General features: G+C 40.9%; 1 protein-coding gene across 1 annotated transcript in view; it reads right to left on the bottom strand.

Moving 5' to 3' along the window:
- GNG12 (G protein subunit gamma 12) overlaps positions 1-18,819 on the bottom strand; it is a 131,832-nt gene that overhangs the window by 74,173 nt on the left and 38,840 nt on the right. The gene's annotated exons all lie outside the window — the stretch shown is intronic.

Below are 18,819 nucleotides of genomic sequence, written 5' to 3'. Positions count from 1 at the left end.
TTACCATACATAAAAAATCAACAAGATAAATTAAAGATTTGAATGTCAGACCTGAACCTATAAAACTATTAGAAGAAAACCTCTGGGAAACTCTTCTGGACATTGGTCTAGGCAAAGAATTCATGACTAAGACCTCAAAAGCACGGGCAACAAAACCAAAAATAAACAAATGGGTCTTACTTAAATACAAAGCTTTTGCACAGTAAAAGAAATAATCAACAGAGTGAACAACCTGCAGAATGGGAGAAAATATTTGCAAACTATACATCTGACAGGGGACTAATATCCAGAATTTACAAGAAACTCAATAACAACAACAAAAAATCAATTAACCCCATTAAAAAGTGGACTAAGGACACAAACATTTTTCAAAAGAAGACTAACAAATGGCCAAGAAGCATATGAAAAAATGTTCAACCTCACTAATCATCAGAGAAATGCAAATTAAACCGCAACGAGATATCATCTTACACCAATAAGAATGGCTATTTACTAAAAAGAAAAAAAAAAAACAGATGTTGGTGAAGATACACAGAAAAAGGAACTCTTACACACCATTGGTGCGAATGTAAATTAGGGCAACCTCTATGGAAAACAGTATGGAGATTTCTCAAAGAACTAAAAATAGAACTACCATACGATCCAGCAATCCTACTTCTGGGTATCTATCTAAACGAAAATAAATCAATACATATAAAAGATACCTGTACTTTACATTTATTAAAGTATTTTTCACAACAGCAAAGATATGGAATCGACCTAAATGTCCATCAACAGATGAATGGATAAAGAAAATGTGGTATAGATGTACAAGGGAATACTATTCAGCCACAAAAAAGAATGAAATAATGTTGTTTTTGCAGCAACATGACTGGAACTGAAAGCTACTATCTTAAGTAAAACAACTCAGACACAGACAAATACTGCATGGCCTCACTTATAAGCGGACACTAAATAATATGTACACACAGAAGCAGAGTGTGGAGTGATGGACAATGGAGACTTAGAGAGGTGGGGGAGTTGGAGGATGGTGGATGAGGGGAGGTTGCTCGGTGGGTACCATGTGTGTTGCTTCAGTGATGATGCATTGAAGGCCCTGACTTCACTACAATGCAATGTATCAATGTAGCAAAATTGCACTTGTACTCCATGAATATACACAAATAAAAAATAAATGGGAAAAACTTTTTTAAAAAATTAAAAAATTCAGTGTTCTAGTAGCCACATTTAAAAAGCAAAAGAAACAGATAAAATTAATTTTAATAATATATTTAATCTAACCTAATTTATGCAGAATATTATTTCAACATGTAATCAATATAAAAATTATTAACGTGATATTTTACTTTTTTCTCATACTAAAGCTTCCAGATTCAGGGCATCTCAACTCGAGCTAGCCACATTTCAAGTAGTCAAAAGCCACACATGGCTAGTGGCTACCACACTAGACAGCACAGGTCTAGGGAATCTATTCTTGGCCTTCAGGTACTGGCAAGGATCCAAAGCATATGGAGATTTTATTTACCTATGGAGCCAAATACACATGGAGATTTTCTTTACGTATTTATCTTCTCCCAGTAATCCACCATTACCCCATTTCATGATGTCATTTAAATAGAAATCATAAATAGCACTTACTATGTGCCAGGAACTGTTGTAGGCATGTCCCCATGTCCCTATGTCACCTCAATTGATCCTCACGAGGACTCTATGAGGTAAGTATATCACCATTTTCATTTTGTGATGAGGCAACTGAGGCACAGAGAGGTCACATCACTTTCCTCAGGCTGTAAGACAGTGACAGAACTGGGATTCGAATCCATCCAAGCCGTCTGCCTCTAGAGCCCACGCTCTTAGCCACTATCCTCTCAATTAAATTTGAACAGCTCAAAATAAGATAATTACTTTCAGTTTTAATTATAGCCATCAAATGATCCAAGTCTGCTCTCATGATGACATGGTTAGATAATAACAGTGATGGCAGATGGAAGAGTTATTGGAGGCACTAGCAAATTAAATTAAAAACAATTTGAGATGGGAGCACGAAACCCACAAGCAGGCCTGGGTCGGAAAGACTGCACTGGGTCTGAGGGCCTGTCCGCATGACCAATGTGGGGCGGAGGGGGAGGTCAGCGTGGGGTCTATGGAAAACCTTGTCTTCGTGGTTTTTCCGAGGGAAGGGCCTACGGCTTTCATCAGACTCTCAGTAGGGTCTGTAAAATAGATATCCCTGCATCTGTCTCAGCAGGGGTAGGGAGTTAGAGAGAAAGAAATCACGGAGAAAAGAATCAAGAAAACATATACTTTCACTTTATTAATCCACGGGCTCCAAAGAAATCACACCCAGTGAGCAAAATCAGGTCCACCCATGTCAGCTTTCTACTTAAATCACGGGGAAGGAGGCTGGGCAGCGACACTGCGGGCTGAGGCCACTGTGGGGCGCTGCAACCCAGTCTCCCACGGTGAGCCCTGAACCTGTTGAAAATCCTTCCGTCGCTTCCTCTAGGCTTTAGAATCCAGTCCAAGCTCCTCAGCCCAGTCCCCACTCCGGACACTCTCCCTCAGGCATCTCACTGACAGGTCCTGAAATGCCCCCTCCTCTCACACTTCTCTGTGCCTTCGTAGATTCTGTTCTTTCTGCCAAACATGTCCTTTATAGCCTCAGCCTGCCTTCACGTCTCAGTGCAAAAGTCGCTACCTCTGGGAACTTTGCAACAATGCCTCTGCAGTAACAGTAGCAAAGCAGTATTCATTCAATTCAATGACAGTTATGTACTACTGCGGTCATGCGTCTCTTGATGCTGGGGATACATTCTGAGAAATGTTTCGTTAGGCAATTTCGTCATTGTGTGAACATTATAGAGTGCACTTACACAAACCTGGATGGTGCAGCCTACTACACGCCTAGGCTCTATGGTATAGCCTATTGCTCCTAGGTTACAAACCTGTACAGAATGTTACTGTACTGAATACTTCAGGCAATTGTAACAAAATGGTAAGTATTTGTGTATCTAAGCATAGCCAAACATAGAAAACGTACAGTAAGAATATGGTATTATAATCTTCTGGGACCACTGTTGTATATGTGATCCATCGTTGACTGAAACGTTGTTATATGGGGCATGACTATATTACTGGTAATAATAAAAGCTAGATTTTATGGAGCTATGTGCCAGGCACTGTTCAAGTACTTTACAAAATCCTTTTAGTAATCCTATGAGGTAGATTCTTTTATTATCCCATTTAGCAGGTGAGCAAACTGAGGCATAGAGGTTAAGTCAGTAGCCTGAGGTCACATGGCTTTTACGTGACAGAGCCAGATTGTGGGCCCAGACAACCTGGTTCCAGAGCCTGCACTCTTAACAGCTACTCCATGCCTGCCTCCAGCTGGGGTCCACTGGCCTCTACTCTCACTGCCTTTGTTCTTCCCTTTGTTATCTCAAGTAGCTCCCATATTTCAGATTTCCATTTACTGGTTTCTCTGCCCACTTGTTTGCAGAATCCCTGAAAGCTGAGAATGTGTCTAACTCATCTTTGTCTCTTCAGGACTTAGTGAGGTGTTTAGTATATAGTAGATGCTCAATAAAGGCACACAAAGGAAAATGCTAGAGTAGCACTGGAAGGATAGGAAACAAGGCTATAAACTCGAACTTGATAAAAACACACCAGGATAAAGAGCAAACATGCACTTTAAAAAGCAAGCTTTAACTTCACTTTTTAAATCTAACCAGTACCAAGGAGATGACCGCTTTCTAGACTTGTTCAGTTTCCGAGGGATCAGAGGCAACTCAGAGCTTTGCAGACTTGATCATATCTCTGAGAAGTTCATCAGCTTCATTTTACTTTGCGCGTGGATCTAAGTAATAACACACCAATGGCCTTGTCTGGCCATTATAAAGGAATGACAGAAAAGACACATGTTGAAAAATCTCCTTTGGCTGTCTGGACATGGCTTGGACGTTTCTACCATGGAGTCTCATAATAAGTTTCTTTCCCTTATTCTCTAAACTCTCCTTGGAGTTTAGGGGAGTTACATGGCTATAAAAAGTAACCTTGTGGGAAGACACTCTCCTCTTTCTCTAACAACGTGAAAGACAAAAGTTTCAAGATCTGGGACGTACACAGACCTCTAGGGAGAGAAGGTGCTCTCTCTAGCTCCGTCAGAGGTTGTATCAGGACTGTGGCCCCACCTCCCCCCTCACAGATAAATGCAATCAGCCATGACATCCACCCTTTAGACTGCATCCCGCGTGTAAAAGAAACCACCATCCTCCCATATACATGAACGTCAGCATCATGGTATTAACAACCAAACTGTAAATCTGTATGTATTTTTACTCATCCATAAAAATAATAAACAATCACATTAAGTTAGTTACCACTGAGAGGTTTACTGATTGTCAATTATGTTCTGGGTATGGCTGTAGGTGCTAGAGATACAGCAATGAATGAGGTGAACAAAGTTCCTGACTTGAGGCCCTTACATGTAAGGTGGGGGCCAGCAAATAAATACAAATATTATAAAGAAGTAAATACGGTCATTTCAAAACAATGACAAGTTCTACCAATTTTTTCACACAAACAGGTAGTGATGTCACTTAATGAAGAGTTTAACAAGGTCTCTTTGGCAGATGTATGAAACAGTCTCAAAGAGGTAACAGCAGATAAATGGTGACCAGTTACGGGTCCCTTCGACTCTTAGGTAGGATATGGTACCTTAGCCTAGGGCAGTAACAGGGAAGATGGAGAGAAGTGGATTCAGTAGAGGTTCCAGAGGTAAAACAACTAGGACTTGCTGATGGCATGGATGTGGGGGAAGAAGCCAAGGTTTTCCCTCAAGCATCTGGGTCAATGATGGCTTCATTTATTCAGAGGGAGAAACAGGTAGAGAGAGGAAGAAAATCAAAAATTATGATTTGACCGGTTAACTCTGAGACATCCAAGGGTTGATGTCAAGAAAGTATTAAGAAGTCTAGAACTACGCTTTCTAATACAGTAGCCACTGGCACATGTGAGTCTGTAAATTTAAATGAGATACAATTAGAAACTCACTTCCCCAGCTGCATGAGCCACAATCCAAGTGGTCAAGTAGTCACAGAGACAGCTTCTGCATGGAACGGCACAGGTACTATTATGTTTTCACCTGCAAATTGTAATCGTGATGTTATCTCAAATAGCAAATCAGATGTAAAAGGGCCTTTGACACACATAAAGGGCCCTATTGTATGGATAAAAGGTAAATGCTCCACAAAGGTGAGGCAAAGTTGAAAGATGCTTTAAGTCCATCACAGTGAAATTTGTCTGTTATTAGATGCTGACAGGGCCACAAGTGTTATAAAGTAATGCTTTATGTATCAAAGGATCACATATTAAGTCTTGAGCTCCAAAGGTAAAAGAGAGTAGGAAGCAAAATGCAGACATTTTGCCCCATTGTGCAAGGGCTTTCGTCCTAGGGAATGGCACACCCCAAGAGGGTGCACTGGCCTACTTTCATCAAATGGTACCACCCCATTATCTCCACCTTGGCGCTGGCTCCTGGCTGGAAGAGCTGGTCTGGGCTGTTCATCAGGAGAGACTCTTCTACCTGGTCACTATCCTAATCCACAGAAAGCTTCTGGAGACTTAAAATTTTCTTTTTCATTTAGGAGCTGGTGGTATATGTTCTCAACTAATTTGCAGATAAGCTGGGGGAAAATATTCCGATAATACCAAAGCCAGTGTGAAATTTAAAAAATACACTTAGATTCCTATTTTGTCAGACCTTAAGAGAATATATTAAAAAGTCAGAGTGAACAATAAATGGAAACGTTACACTCAACATATTTTTCCCAACATTTTTCTAATGAAAGGACAATAGCACTTTTAAAAGGATAGCAGGTGTCTCTGGAATTTCCCCACATTCACACCATCCTAGTGCTGCTATTTATTGTTGCCTATTACCCTGGATAGACATATGTGTTTTTATATGACTATGGCTGTAGTTTACATGCCACTGGTATTAAATTTGATAAAGTCCTTGGAGTTGGACAGATCTAGGTTTGAACCCCACATCCTCAACTAATGGGATGCAAGTCCTTGGACAATTTATTTCTAAACCTCAATTTCCTTAAGTGCAAAACAGGACTAATAATGCCTTTTGCATACAGTTGCTGTAAGGATAAAAAGGGAAAACATTAGCACAGTGCCACTAGGAAAACCTCTATGATTGGTGGCTATTACATCTTTTAAAATTTCACCTTAAATTTTAAATATTTTCTTATTTCTACTAAATAACTCCCCTAATGCTGGATATTTAAGTTACTACCAGGTTTTTTTTTTTTTTTTCAGCTCTTCATGGGGGTACAAAAGCTCAGGTTATATACATTGTCCATGTCCCGCCCATTCCCCTGAGTCAGAGCCTCAGGCGTGTCCATTCTCCAGACAGTGCGCCTGGCACTCACCTTGTAGTCATACCTCCATCCCCTCCCCCCACCCCCACCTCCCCGAGTCAGCACCTTCAAGCATGACCATTCCCCAGACGGTGCACAACGCACTCATCATGTATGCATACATCCACCCCCCCCACCCCCCCACCCCCAGTCTCAGTCTGATATCCAATTGGTATCCTTCCCCGATGTACATTTAGGTGATGATCAGGGAAACCAGTTTTCTGGTGAGTACATGTGATGCTTGGTTTTCCATTCTTTGGATACTTCACTTAATATAATGGGTTCCAGCTCTCTCCAGGAGAACCAAAGAGATGTCGTATCACCATTATTTCTTATAGCTGAGTAATACTCCATGGTATACATATACCACAGTATACTAATCCATTCGTGGATTGATGGGCATTTGGGTTGTTTCCACATCTTTGCGATTGTGAATTGTGCTGCTATAAACATTCGGGTACAGGTGTCTTTGTTATAGAATGACTTTTGTTCTTCTGGGTATATGCCCAATAATGGGATTGCTGGATCGAATGCTAGGTCTACTTGAATCTGTTTAAGGTATCTCCATAATGCTTTCCACAGGGGTTGCACTAGTTTGCAGTCCCACCAGTAGTGTATGAGTGTTCCTGTCTCTCCGCATCCACGCCAACATGTGTTGTTTTGGGATTTTTTGATAAAGGCCATTCTCACCGGAGTTAAGTGGTATCTCATTGTGGTTTTGATTTGCATTTCCCTGATGATTAGGGATGTTGAGCATTTTTTCCTATGTTTGTTAGCCATTCTTATATCTTCTTTTGAAAAATTTCTATTCATGTCATTTGCCCACTTTTTGATAGGGTTGTTTGATTTTTTCTTGCTGATTTTCCTGAGTTCTAAATAGATTCTTGTTATCAGTCCTTTATCTGATGTGTAGTATGCAAAAATTTTTTCCCATTCTGTAGGCTGTCTGTTTATTTTCGTGACTGTTTCTTTGGCTGTGCAGAAGCTTTTTAATTTAATCAGGTCCCATTCGTTTATTTTCGTTGTTGCTATGATTGCCTTAGGGGTTTTCTTCATAAATTCTTTGCCTAGACCAATGTCTGTAAGAGTCTTTCCTACATTTTCTTCTAGAATTCTAATCGTTTCCCATTTAAGGTTTAAATCTGTTATCTACTGTGATTTGATTTTTGTGAGAGGTGAAATCTGTGGGTCCTGTTTCAGTCTTCTACATGTGGCTATCCAGTTTTCCCAGCACCATTTATTGAATAGGGATTCTTGTCCCTAGAGTATGTTTTTGTCTATTTTGTCAAAGATTAGATGGCTATATGAGGATGGTTTTATATTTGGATTTTCTGTTCTGTTCCACTGGTCTGTATCCCTGCACTTGTGCCAATACCAGGCAGTTTTAAGAACCACAGCTTTGTAGTATAGTTTGAAGTCTGGCAAATTAATACCTCCCATTTTGTTTCTATTGCTTAAAATTGCTTTTGGTATACGGGGTCTTCTCTGATTCCAAAGTGTATAATTATTTTTTCTAAATCTGTGAAAAATGATGTTGGTAATTTAATAGGGATTGCATTGAATCTGTAGATTACTTTGGGTAGTATAGACATTTTAACAATGTTGATTCTTCCAATCCACGAGCATGGTATGGTTTTCCACCTATTTACGTGTTCTGCAATTTCCTTCCTCAGTGTTTCATAGTTCTCTCTATAGAGGTCCTTTACCTCTTTAGTTAAATATATTCCTAGATATTTTATTTTCTTTGTTGCTATTTTGAAGGGTATTGAGTCCTTAATTTGGTTCTCCGATTGAATGTTATTGGCATATATGAATCCCTCTGATTTGTGTGTACTGATTTTGTAACTTGAGACTTTACTGAATTCATTAATTAATTCCAGGAGTCTCTTGGTTGAGTCCTTGGGGTTTTCCAGATACAACATCATATCATCAGCGAAGAGTGAGAGTTTGATCTCTTCTGTCCCTATTTGGACACCCTTGATTCTGCTCTCTTGCCTGATAGCTCTCGCAAGGACTTCCAATACTATGTTGAAAAGTAATGGGGACAGTGGGCAGCCTTATCTGGTTCCAGTTCTGAGTGGGAATGCTTTCAATTTTTCCCCATTCAGTATGATGTTGGCTGTGGGTTTGTCATATATGGCTTGTATCATTTTTAGGTAGGTCCCGTTTATGCCTATTTTATTAAGCGTTCTTATCATAAAAGGGTGTTGAATTTTGTCAAATGCTTTTTCTGCATCTATTGAGAGGATCATATGGTCTTTATTTTTGCTTCTATTTATGTGGTAAATTACATTTATAGATTTTCGTATGTTGAACCACCCCTGCATCTCTGGGATGAAGCCTACCAGTTTTTATTATTATAAATATGATTACATTGGACATCTTCATGCCTTAGTTTTCTCATTCCTTTATCTTATTTCTCTAGCTTCCTTAAATTCCTAACAGAATTACTGATTTTTTTGCTTTTAAAGAGGTTTTTACTAACATACAATAATACCACCAACAAAATAATGGACGGTTCTGAGATCTTGATATTTTATACATAAAATAGTATTCTTAATGCTATTTTACTTTGCATTTCTAAGATAACTAGGAGGATGAACATTTTTTCACATTTATTAATGGTCTGTCACTTTGAAAAATAATAAGTTTATATTCTTTGGCCATTCATGTACAAGGATCTTGACATTTTTCTTATGAATTTGAATGGGTTCTTTATAGTGCATGATAATCAACAGTTAATGTTTGCTACAAATAGATTCCTAAAACTTTTGCAATTTTAAGAGAATTATCTTTTCATTTATATAGCATTTAATAAATAATATGCAACAGCCATATTTTGTATAAACCTCATGAGCTATGACATTGCTTCTTGGCAAAATGTTTGGCTTCTGATAGCTTTTCAAAGTCCATTTATGTCCACGTTGATCTTTGTAGCAACTTTGTGAGTTGGGGAGTATAACAATGAGAAAACAGATCCAGACAGGACAGGTGATTAAGACAGGGTCACTGAATCCTGGAGTTAGCCACAACCAGACTCTGAGTCCCTCTTTCTCTGAACCCTGGGACCCCTTGTGAAAGGAAGCTTGTGAGGTAAAAATGAAGAGGTATATTTTGTGCACAATGGATTATTATTCAGAGCACCAATTCTATATCATTTCCTATTAGAAAGCCTTTACATAGAGCATCAGAGAACCATGTCTGCTGCAGTGGAGGCTCCCAAGAAACATTATTATTTTAATATTATTTTAGCAAATCCATCAAAACAATGGCTTACATAAGGCACCATCCTTACGCAGTTTTTTATGTGGCAAGATAATTTAAATAACTTAGACCTAAATTAAGTTTTGTTTTATTATTATTATTTTATCTGGCATGAATACCACTTCTTCCTCCAACTGTATCCTCATTCTTTGGCTTGATGAAACCACTCTTTTCTCTGAATTTCTACAACTTTTTCCACTTTCTACTTTTATTACAGGTATTTCAGAATATGTTGCACTTCTTATACCGGATGGTAAGGTCCCAAGGATCCACTTTATTTATATCTCCTAAATTGCCTGGCACCCTGCTCTGTACAGAGGAGCACTCATTCAATGTTGTACAGAGAGATGGGGGAAGAATTTTACATAGTTAAGAGACAACAGTAAAAAAAACCAAAACAAAACAAAAAAGCACAGTTTTGTTAAAATAAGAGCATTAAAGTACAGGTTGTACTGACTGTGTACTCTTTGCTGCACCACTCCGTATCTTGCCAAGTATACTTTCATGAGACAGTTCTAACACATTCTTAAGCCAGAAGTCTGCATTAGCTAAACAATACTAAACTACATTAAACAGAATGTCCAAAAATGTTTCCAACCTTGAACAAATCTGTATAATTCTGTAGATATATCTGTAATGCTTTTATTTGCAAATTCTGATATAACTCATTCCTCAAAAATTCACTGTGTACACACACACACACACACACACACACAGACACACACACACACACACACACACACACACACACACACACACACACAAGCCCTGAAGTCTTGGTCAGCATTTGGGAAAGACTCAGATAAAAATGTGGGACATCTGTTTCCTAATATCAGGAAAATTTACAGGAAATGATTAATGTTAACTAGGAAGATAAATAATCCGTATCAAATTACAAAATGAAAACACCCAAAATTCACAACTCACTACAGTGAGTCCTGTGAGTCATCAGATCTTCAGAACTGAGGGGAAGATTTTTCACATTTTATTGAAATACTTGTCACAGTAGAAATATTTTTATTCCATGTATATACAAATAAGCGTAAAATCGTATATCCTACTCTACATAATCCTCTCAGATTCTATGTCTCCCCACTGATATTTACATAATCCTTGGCAATATGGGTTGGCTATTTTGTGGGTATTTTTATAACATGCTCAGTGCCTTAAGTAAGACATAACTAAATTGGATGGTGGTCCCTGGATGGAGAGGATGTGGCTCTTTTGAGAATGATCTAGCGTGAATATGTTTCTCCCTAGGAGAGCTGGAAGGACAGTGACAGACACCCACAGAGCAAGGCCACAGAGCAAGGCCAAAGCAAACCATAAGTGAAGGGGGTTTGTAGCTGGTTGGCTTTTCTACCATCCTGCTCCTTATGTGCTTCTCTGACCTACTATGTGTCTAGCGATGTGGAAGGTTCTGGGGGTATACCAGAGAACAAAATATAGTCCTCCTCAAGGAGCCTATAGTAAAATAGACAACTAAGCAGGGAACTTTAGCTCTCGTGGCAACAATCTACTCATACTAAGTACAAGGAGCTCTGAGAACACAGTGGGGGGCACCTATACCAGGCTGGGACCATCATGGAAGGCTTCCAGGAGGAAGCAGTGTTGAACCTAAAATGTAAAGAATCCTTGAGTTTCCCCTCCTGTCATGTGGGAGACTGGGGTTTGATTCCCCAATGGGGAGTCAAAAAATAAAATAAAATGTGAAGAATGACCAGGGTTAACTGGGAAAGAAAAGAAGGGAGGTGTAAGCAAGGAAGAGGGAACAGCTTGTGCAAAGGCTTGAGAGGAAGGGAATCCCTGTGCACCCTGGGGGCTGCAAGAGCTGAGGCAGAGTTCCAGATCAGAGAGAGGCCTTACTAATAGGCTGTATAGTCAGGCAAAACCTAAAGCAGGTGACTACAGTGAGAACCCTAGTACCAATGGAAATGGCCTAGCATCTTTAGCATCCTCATATCAGAAAAGAGCTGGCAATGACAGAAGGAACAGCTAAAGCCCTTTTAGGTAACAGACCCCTACGGGGCAAGAAGATAGATGGCCCCATGGCAGCAACCTCATCAGTCAAAGCTGGTACCAATTCCAAGGAAAAACCAAGAGCCCGCTACTCAACCCAACAGATGGGGACAGTGAGCAGGCCTTATCACAGTCCCACGAGGAAGACAGGATTACCTCCATTTTACAGATAATTTGCTGGTTTTAGAAGACAGTATTTATTTATATTCCTTTCTGTTAATTGATCCTGCTTCTGACTAGGGAAACCAACTTCCAGTTTTAGCTGGAAGTCCCATGTCCCAGGAACCCCCTCAGTGTCACAGAGGCTGAGATGGTTGGATACACTACTCAGAGTGTATAAAGCACACGCAGAGGTCAATAGGATTTATGACCCAGGTTTTGTAGGGGTACTGGTGCAAAGTTAAATGTGATCTACCTCCTCAAGCTAACCTGGACCCTTTAAACTATGGAATCCTTTGGAATAGCTTGGGGGTTTCTCTGGGGCTCCTATATCATTTGTAATAACTCATTCTGAATACTACCTGCTAAGCAAAGGAGTAGCTGAGGGCCTAGTGGTTACTATCTGTCCTGCTAAGGTGAAAACATTGCATACTTAACAGCAAATAGCCAGGAGAGTGGTCTGAATTTAATTTTATTGTTGTCATTAACTGAGAGTTAACCAAATGTCTTTCAGCTTTAACCTCTGATATTGAAAGTCTTCCTATAAGTCTACTTACACAAAGAGTAGTAAACATATTTTCACATATCCTTGTTAAGTAGGGATCTTACAATGCCTCACCCTTGCATTCTTACTATTCAACAGAGTTAAGAAGGTTTAGAAGACATTAAGAACACACTACTGGAAACTATAGTTTCCAATAAAACCAGTCACAATAGGATATTACTTTATGATAATATTTGCTTTTTGGTTGTTTTTTTTTTTTTTTTTGAGACTCTGTTGCCCTGTGTAGAGTGCCGTGGCATCAGCCTAGCTCACTGCAACCTCAAACTCCTGGGCTCAAGTGATCCTCCTGCCTCAGCCTCCTGAATAGCTGGGACTACAGGTGCATGCCATGACGCCTGGCTTATTTTTCCTATTTTTAGTAGAGACAGGGTCTCGCTCTTGCTCAGGCTGGTCTCAAACTCCTGAGCTCAAGTGATCCTCCTGCCTCAGCCTCCCAGAGTGCTTGCATTACAGGCATGCGCCACCATGCCTGGCCTCTTTATGGCAATATTTGACAGGCAGAGGGTGGCTGATGAATCTTTATAGACTGAATGATGGTGGAAAATTGGGCAATACAGAAGTATAGAAAAGAAAATGATAAGGATTGTGGATGAGATAAAGGCTATACTTATGCTTTTGTTACAGGGCTGTTGACTAAGGCAGCGGGAACTCTAAGCCGCTGCACACAGTTCTGATAAAGGAAGCAAAAGCTCTTCAAGAGCAGTCTTTTTCTTACAACAGTGGTAATGAGTAAAATAGGTGATCAGCCTCCAGTCAGCAGAAGATGCAGAAAGACTTCAAATTGATAAGTGCCAAGGGCCTACTATTAAGTCCTGATTCACAAGGCATCCTCCTGGGAAGCTCAGCAAATGTCATTCAGGCTCAGTGCTCTTTGGCGAGAATCCTGACAGGAATGGATGAAGATATGAGCCCCTTAGAATCTTTCTCTGACAAAAAACAATGATCTCCAACACATTTTTGGTTAGAGTTCAAAGAAAAAAATGCTTCGAAATATAAATGTGCTTGAATGAAGCTATTAAAACAAAAGTAAATGAAACTTTCATTAGCCTCAGAAAACTAAAAAAAAAAAAAAAAAAAAGTAAAATTTACCAGCATTTTTCACTGGTAATAATGTTATAACTATGTTTCCTTCTAAAAATTCCAGTTTTATTGGCACATTCTAGGTAACTGAGATATTGACATATGTTGAAAATAAGCATTTTGGCCATGAGGTTTAGTTCTCTAATCATATCACTCTTTTTGATGATAACTTTGTCAGACACCGAGACAGGAAGAGTTACCGCGGAAATGTTCAGGGTACGTCTGGGGCACAGCACCGGGCAGCACAGTAGGAGCAGGAGGTAGCAAAGGGCACTGCCTTGAGCCGGGATCAGAAAAACAAGACCCAGAAAGGCTCGTCCTCACTCTGCCAGACTGCTGGTGTGGATGCCATGCGCTTGCCTCCCCAGCCTTGGACTTGGTTCACAGACATGAGGCAGATGTGCTATCAAGTATCCCACCCTGGGTCTGGGGATTTGATTCCGGTAAACAGGTGAGTCTTAAATCACAACTATCAAAACATGGCTGAGCACTGAAACCTTTTTGTCATAAAAAACCAATCAAAGGAGTAAGTTATTTATTTATTTACATATGTAAATATTTATTTACATATGAAGGAATGACAAAAGTCTCGCTCAGTTGTGGCTAGAGTGCAATGGCATCATCGTCACTCACTGCAACCTCAACCTCCTGGGCTCAAGCGATCCTCCTGCCTCAGCCTCCTGAATAGCTGGGACTACAGGCCCGTGCCACCATGCTCAGCTAATTTTTCTATTTTTAGTAGAGATGGGTCTCTCTCTTGCTCAGGCTGATCTTGAACTCCTCGGCTCAAGTGATCCTCTTGCCGTGGTCTCCCAGAGTGCTAGGATTACAGGCGTGAGCCACTGCACCCACCCAGATACAGAGATTTTAAAGGACTTGTTCATCTTTTTCTCAGTCATCAAGCAATGAATAGCTTATTAAAAAACAAAAAACCCCAACTGTGTTCAATGTGATCCACTCAAAGCCACAATTCAACAGGAAGAAGACAACGCTCAAGAAAACCAGCACATCCAGCATAACCTACCTGTTCTTGAACCTGCCATTTGCTTCCTGGGTAAAGCCACCATTGCTACCTCTGTTGTAATATTAGTTTGCACTCCCCTCCGCCAGACATTCTTGTAGACCTTTCCATTTTATATATTCTGTACTACAGATAATCTGCTGACCATCATTTGCGGAGGTATACAAGCATATAATCACTGCACCAGAAAACAACAACAACAAAAACCCAAAACAAAAAACCCCAGAGTGAAGAAAAAAAAAATCTGTCACCCACCATACCACTGGGAGGGCAGCTCAGGGCATTGACAAGGTTCTAAGTGAAGCTAGCCACTTACACGCTCAACCCATCTCCCTGGGATCTCCTGTTTCTCACTTGCGTGAGTATTGGCATAAACAACTTGATGGTAAGGTCCTTTGACTGCACGGGCCACACTTTATTCTTCTATGTATTTGCTTTCCTTCCCACAAGAATCAGTGCTTTACTTGGCACAACCTAGGTTTTCAATAAATGGAAAAATAAGCTCTGGATGTTCATATTTATATCTAATTATCTATAACTGAAATGTTCACAGTGGCTCGGGGGAAAGGTAATGGCACAGCTAATTCTGAAATTCAGTTCTACTTATCTTCCACTGTCACAGCTAGCTTTTGTTCCTGTGCATACGTCTCTCCTAATTCAACAATTACATTGACTGTGGATATTGATGGTGTAATGCAGTCTTTGTTAACTTTTCAAAATTCACACCCATTTTTGATAACTATAAAAACCTCACCCTCCATAACCAGATTGTGATGCGCCCTTCCCTGGTTGTCTTGGGAAACTGTGATATGTATTCTCAGTGTGCTTTGCTGAACTCTCTCCTCTTCCCCAAATCTGATGACTCTCAAATCTCTGTCTCCAGTCCCAGCCTTCCCTTTGAACTCCAGACTCAGTGATCTGACTGACTTCTTGACATCTCCGCTTGGATGCTGTATTAGGCATCTCAGACTTAAAAATGGCCACAAATAAATTCTTAATCATCCCCCGACACTGCTACCCTCTTGGGTGGCCCAGGGGACATCAATGGTGCCAGTGGGACATTACCATTCATGCCCTTGTTCAAGCCCAAATCTTCATTCGCCTTTGGCTCCTTTCTCACCAACTCCAAATCTAATCAGTCCATTAGCAAATCCTCCCAGTCCTACCAGCTTCGAAATATCTCTTGAATCCAATCACGTCTCCACATCTCCACTCCCATCTGGTGCAAGCTGGCAGCTTCCCTCACCTGGGTGACTGAGACAGGCCCCTGTGGATCTGGGCTGCATGCTTGCTCCTTCTCCAGCCCCCAGTCTCTAACAGGGAGCGTCAGTCAGTCACTTTACCTCCTGGTGTGCTTAGCACACTCACTAAAGTCGACCCCTTGGCCAACCAGGCCCTACAAGAACTGGCTCCAGCTCACTCTGTCCAGCCACGATGACCCCCACTTCTCCTCAAATATGCCCAGCAAGCCCTGCCTCAGGGCCTTGACACAGATCTTCCTTTTGCTTGAACTTCTTCTCACAGACAGCGCAGGCCTGCGCATCTCACAGCCTCACTTCCTTCAGGTGGCTGGGTCAGGCATTATCTCCTCAGAAAGGCCCTCCTCTCCCTTCCCTTCCCCTGCTTGGCTTTATCTTCATAGTGCTTAACTCTTCCTGGCACTCTGTTTTCTATCTCTGGAAGTATTAACCCTCTCCTTCCCTGGAATGGAAACGCCATGAGAAAAGGACGCTGTTACACCCCAGCACCAGAGGTGACCCCTGACACAGACTAGGGATTCAACAAAAAAAAAAAAAAATTTTTTTTTGGTTACTGAATGAATACATATTCTTGACTGGCCAGAAATATCAAATGCACTTAATTTTCTGGTGTTTGAATTATGAAAATAAATACTCACTTTTTACTTTTTCAAGTGAATCATAAGATAATATATGATTTTGAAAGTCCTTATGCCTCCCCCACAGATGCTGATGTCTGCCCTCTCTGAAACACCCGACTGAGGTGTTTCAATGTATGAAAACTCACGGCCATCACCCGAACTTTCACTAAGCATCTGGCATGTCTTGTCTGTTGCCTCTTACTAAAGCCTTGAAGCTTTCTTACCTTTAAAAAAATGCTTGAAGAATGAAACAATTAGAGACACTGTCTACCTTATCTGTGGTGGTGGCAGTGTTTCTTTCAGTTATTTCTGAATACGGCTGGCTCAGATGTCACCACCAAGTGGTTTGCTGCACTACTTTTGTTGTGTGGTTCCATGCAGCTCGGGCCCGGCCGCCACAGAAAACACTGTGGAATGTTAAGCAAACTCCTCAGAGGAGACCCAGAAGGAAACACAGATCCCGACTGCCAGGAGTCTCCAACACATTTGGGCTTTCTGGCTGCCTGGCCAATATGGGTGCTTTTCAGAAGAGCAGTGTTTTCCTTCATGAATGAGCCTCATTTATCATGATGCTCTCAGTGGGCAGTGACAGCTCCAAGGGGACAGTCGTTCTCCCAGCCCTCTGGCATTTTCCCAGCATGGCAGTGAATGCCACCCTACAGAGACCACTATCTGACTCCATGAATTCCACCTTCCCTTCACTTGGTCCCTTAGCAAACCTCAGCTTCAGAGAATTCAGTCAACTGGCAATTGTCTGTTGTATCTTTTCTCCTTTTTTTTTTTTTTTTATAGTCAAGTGCAGTAGTGAGGAGGGGGGAAAGTAGAATAAGGAGTTTAATCTGTAACTGACTGTGAACAATCAAGCGAGATAACTCGATACCTTCGGACCAGCCTTTTCTCCTTTTCTTAAAGCATAATCTTTCTGGAGCTTTTTAGAAGATTCTGGAATTCTTGTATAAAAACAAGATAGTATTAATTTCTAATTATTAATACTTGAGAAAGAAGTCACACATCGCACAGTTCAAGGATCTGGTCAAATTCTAACATTAGTGATAACACAGATCGAGAACACTGGTGAGCATCAGTTCCACCCTTTTCCCTCCTTAATATGTAACATGCAGTAAGTCATATGCAAGTCTCGGTGAATTTTTACAGGTGTGAGTATTTCTTTAAAGCTTAAAAGTTTTGATATCTGTGACATGCAATCCTATTGCATCAGTTAGGAATTTAAGTTACTGGGTGGTTTGTCCAAAAAAGGACCTTGGTACATATTGATTATTAAGCATTTGCTCATCCAAGTCAACTTTGATTTTTTTTTTTTATTTTTAAACCACAAATCTGGATTCCTGGAATGTTGTGTGTGTGTGTGTGTGTGTGTGTGTGTGTAGTTTAACTCTGGACTTAATCCCACTGCAGTCTTCGCAGCCCTCTCAGGCTGTCCAAGTGGCTTCCTCTCTTCCTCTGTTCTCTGAACACCGAACACAGGCAGAGCCAACACAAACCACATGCTGGTGACATTTTGAACGACCCTCAAATTCCTGCACTCTTCTGCAAAGCTTCACTGCCAACCCCCTTCCCAGGCCCCCACCTCCCTCAAACACTGTTTTACATTTTTTCCTCTTCACTCAGCTTGGTTGGGGAAGTATTTTGTTAACAGTTCTTGGCCAGTTTCAGCAGAGGGTTTCTGGCATTAGTCAGGGTTGTAGCTTTTCAGCACTGACTCCAGGAAATACCTCTCTATTGGAACTCTTTTATTCCTTTTTCTTCAGTCATCCAAAAAGGAGGAGATGAGAAAAAAACTTCTCACAAATGCAACAAAGAGACATACAGCCACAAAAACACTTCTTTTCAGCTTCAAACCAACAGAATCTTAAAACACCAACTAAGGGCTTGCAAATCCCAAATCCCTTAAAGCTGATAACAAAGTCTTGTGAGTCAGCCATATTCTCTGAACTTTAACATTTGCTTTTTCCTTCCTGTTTACTTGTGTGAAAATGCGGCTGACACTACAGTAGTCCACCCACCAGAGACAGTCCTCAACATTTCCCTGCTGGTAGAACCCGGGTTTGTTGGAGCGGAGCCCTGGTCTAAGGGTGGGTACGTGCCCCGATCATGCCAACGAGGCCTGAAGGGAGACACCATGAGGATCCTAGGAAAGGGGTCTACTTCCTCGTAAAAGCCAGAAGCAGCATGACAGGTGCCTCCTTGGTTCTCAACTGTGAAACCGGTCATGAGGCATAGGACTGTGACAACTGTGGCCACGACAAAGCGAGTCTAAATTTAAAAAACTCAACACCACAAAGAGGTAGACCACAGGTAGACAGCAGAGGTCTCTAATGGCAAATGGCAGAAGCAGCTGCCCCCTCCAGACTTTCTGAAGATATAGAGAAACTATCTTCTACTT

This window comes from Lemur catta, chromosome 3, assembly GCF_020740605.2.
Source record: "Lemur catta isolate mLemCat1 chromosome 3, mLemCat1.pri, whole genome shotgun sequence".
Taxonomy (NCBI): domain Eukaryota; kingdom Metazoa; phylum Chordata; class Mammalia; order Primates; family Lemuridae; genus Lemur; species Lemur catta.
Note: the sequence above shows the minus strand (reverse complement) of the source record. Positions and strands in the feature narration are given on the sequence as shown.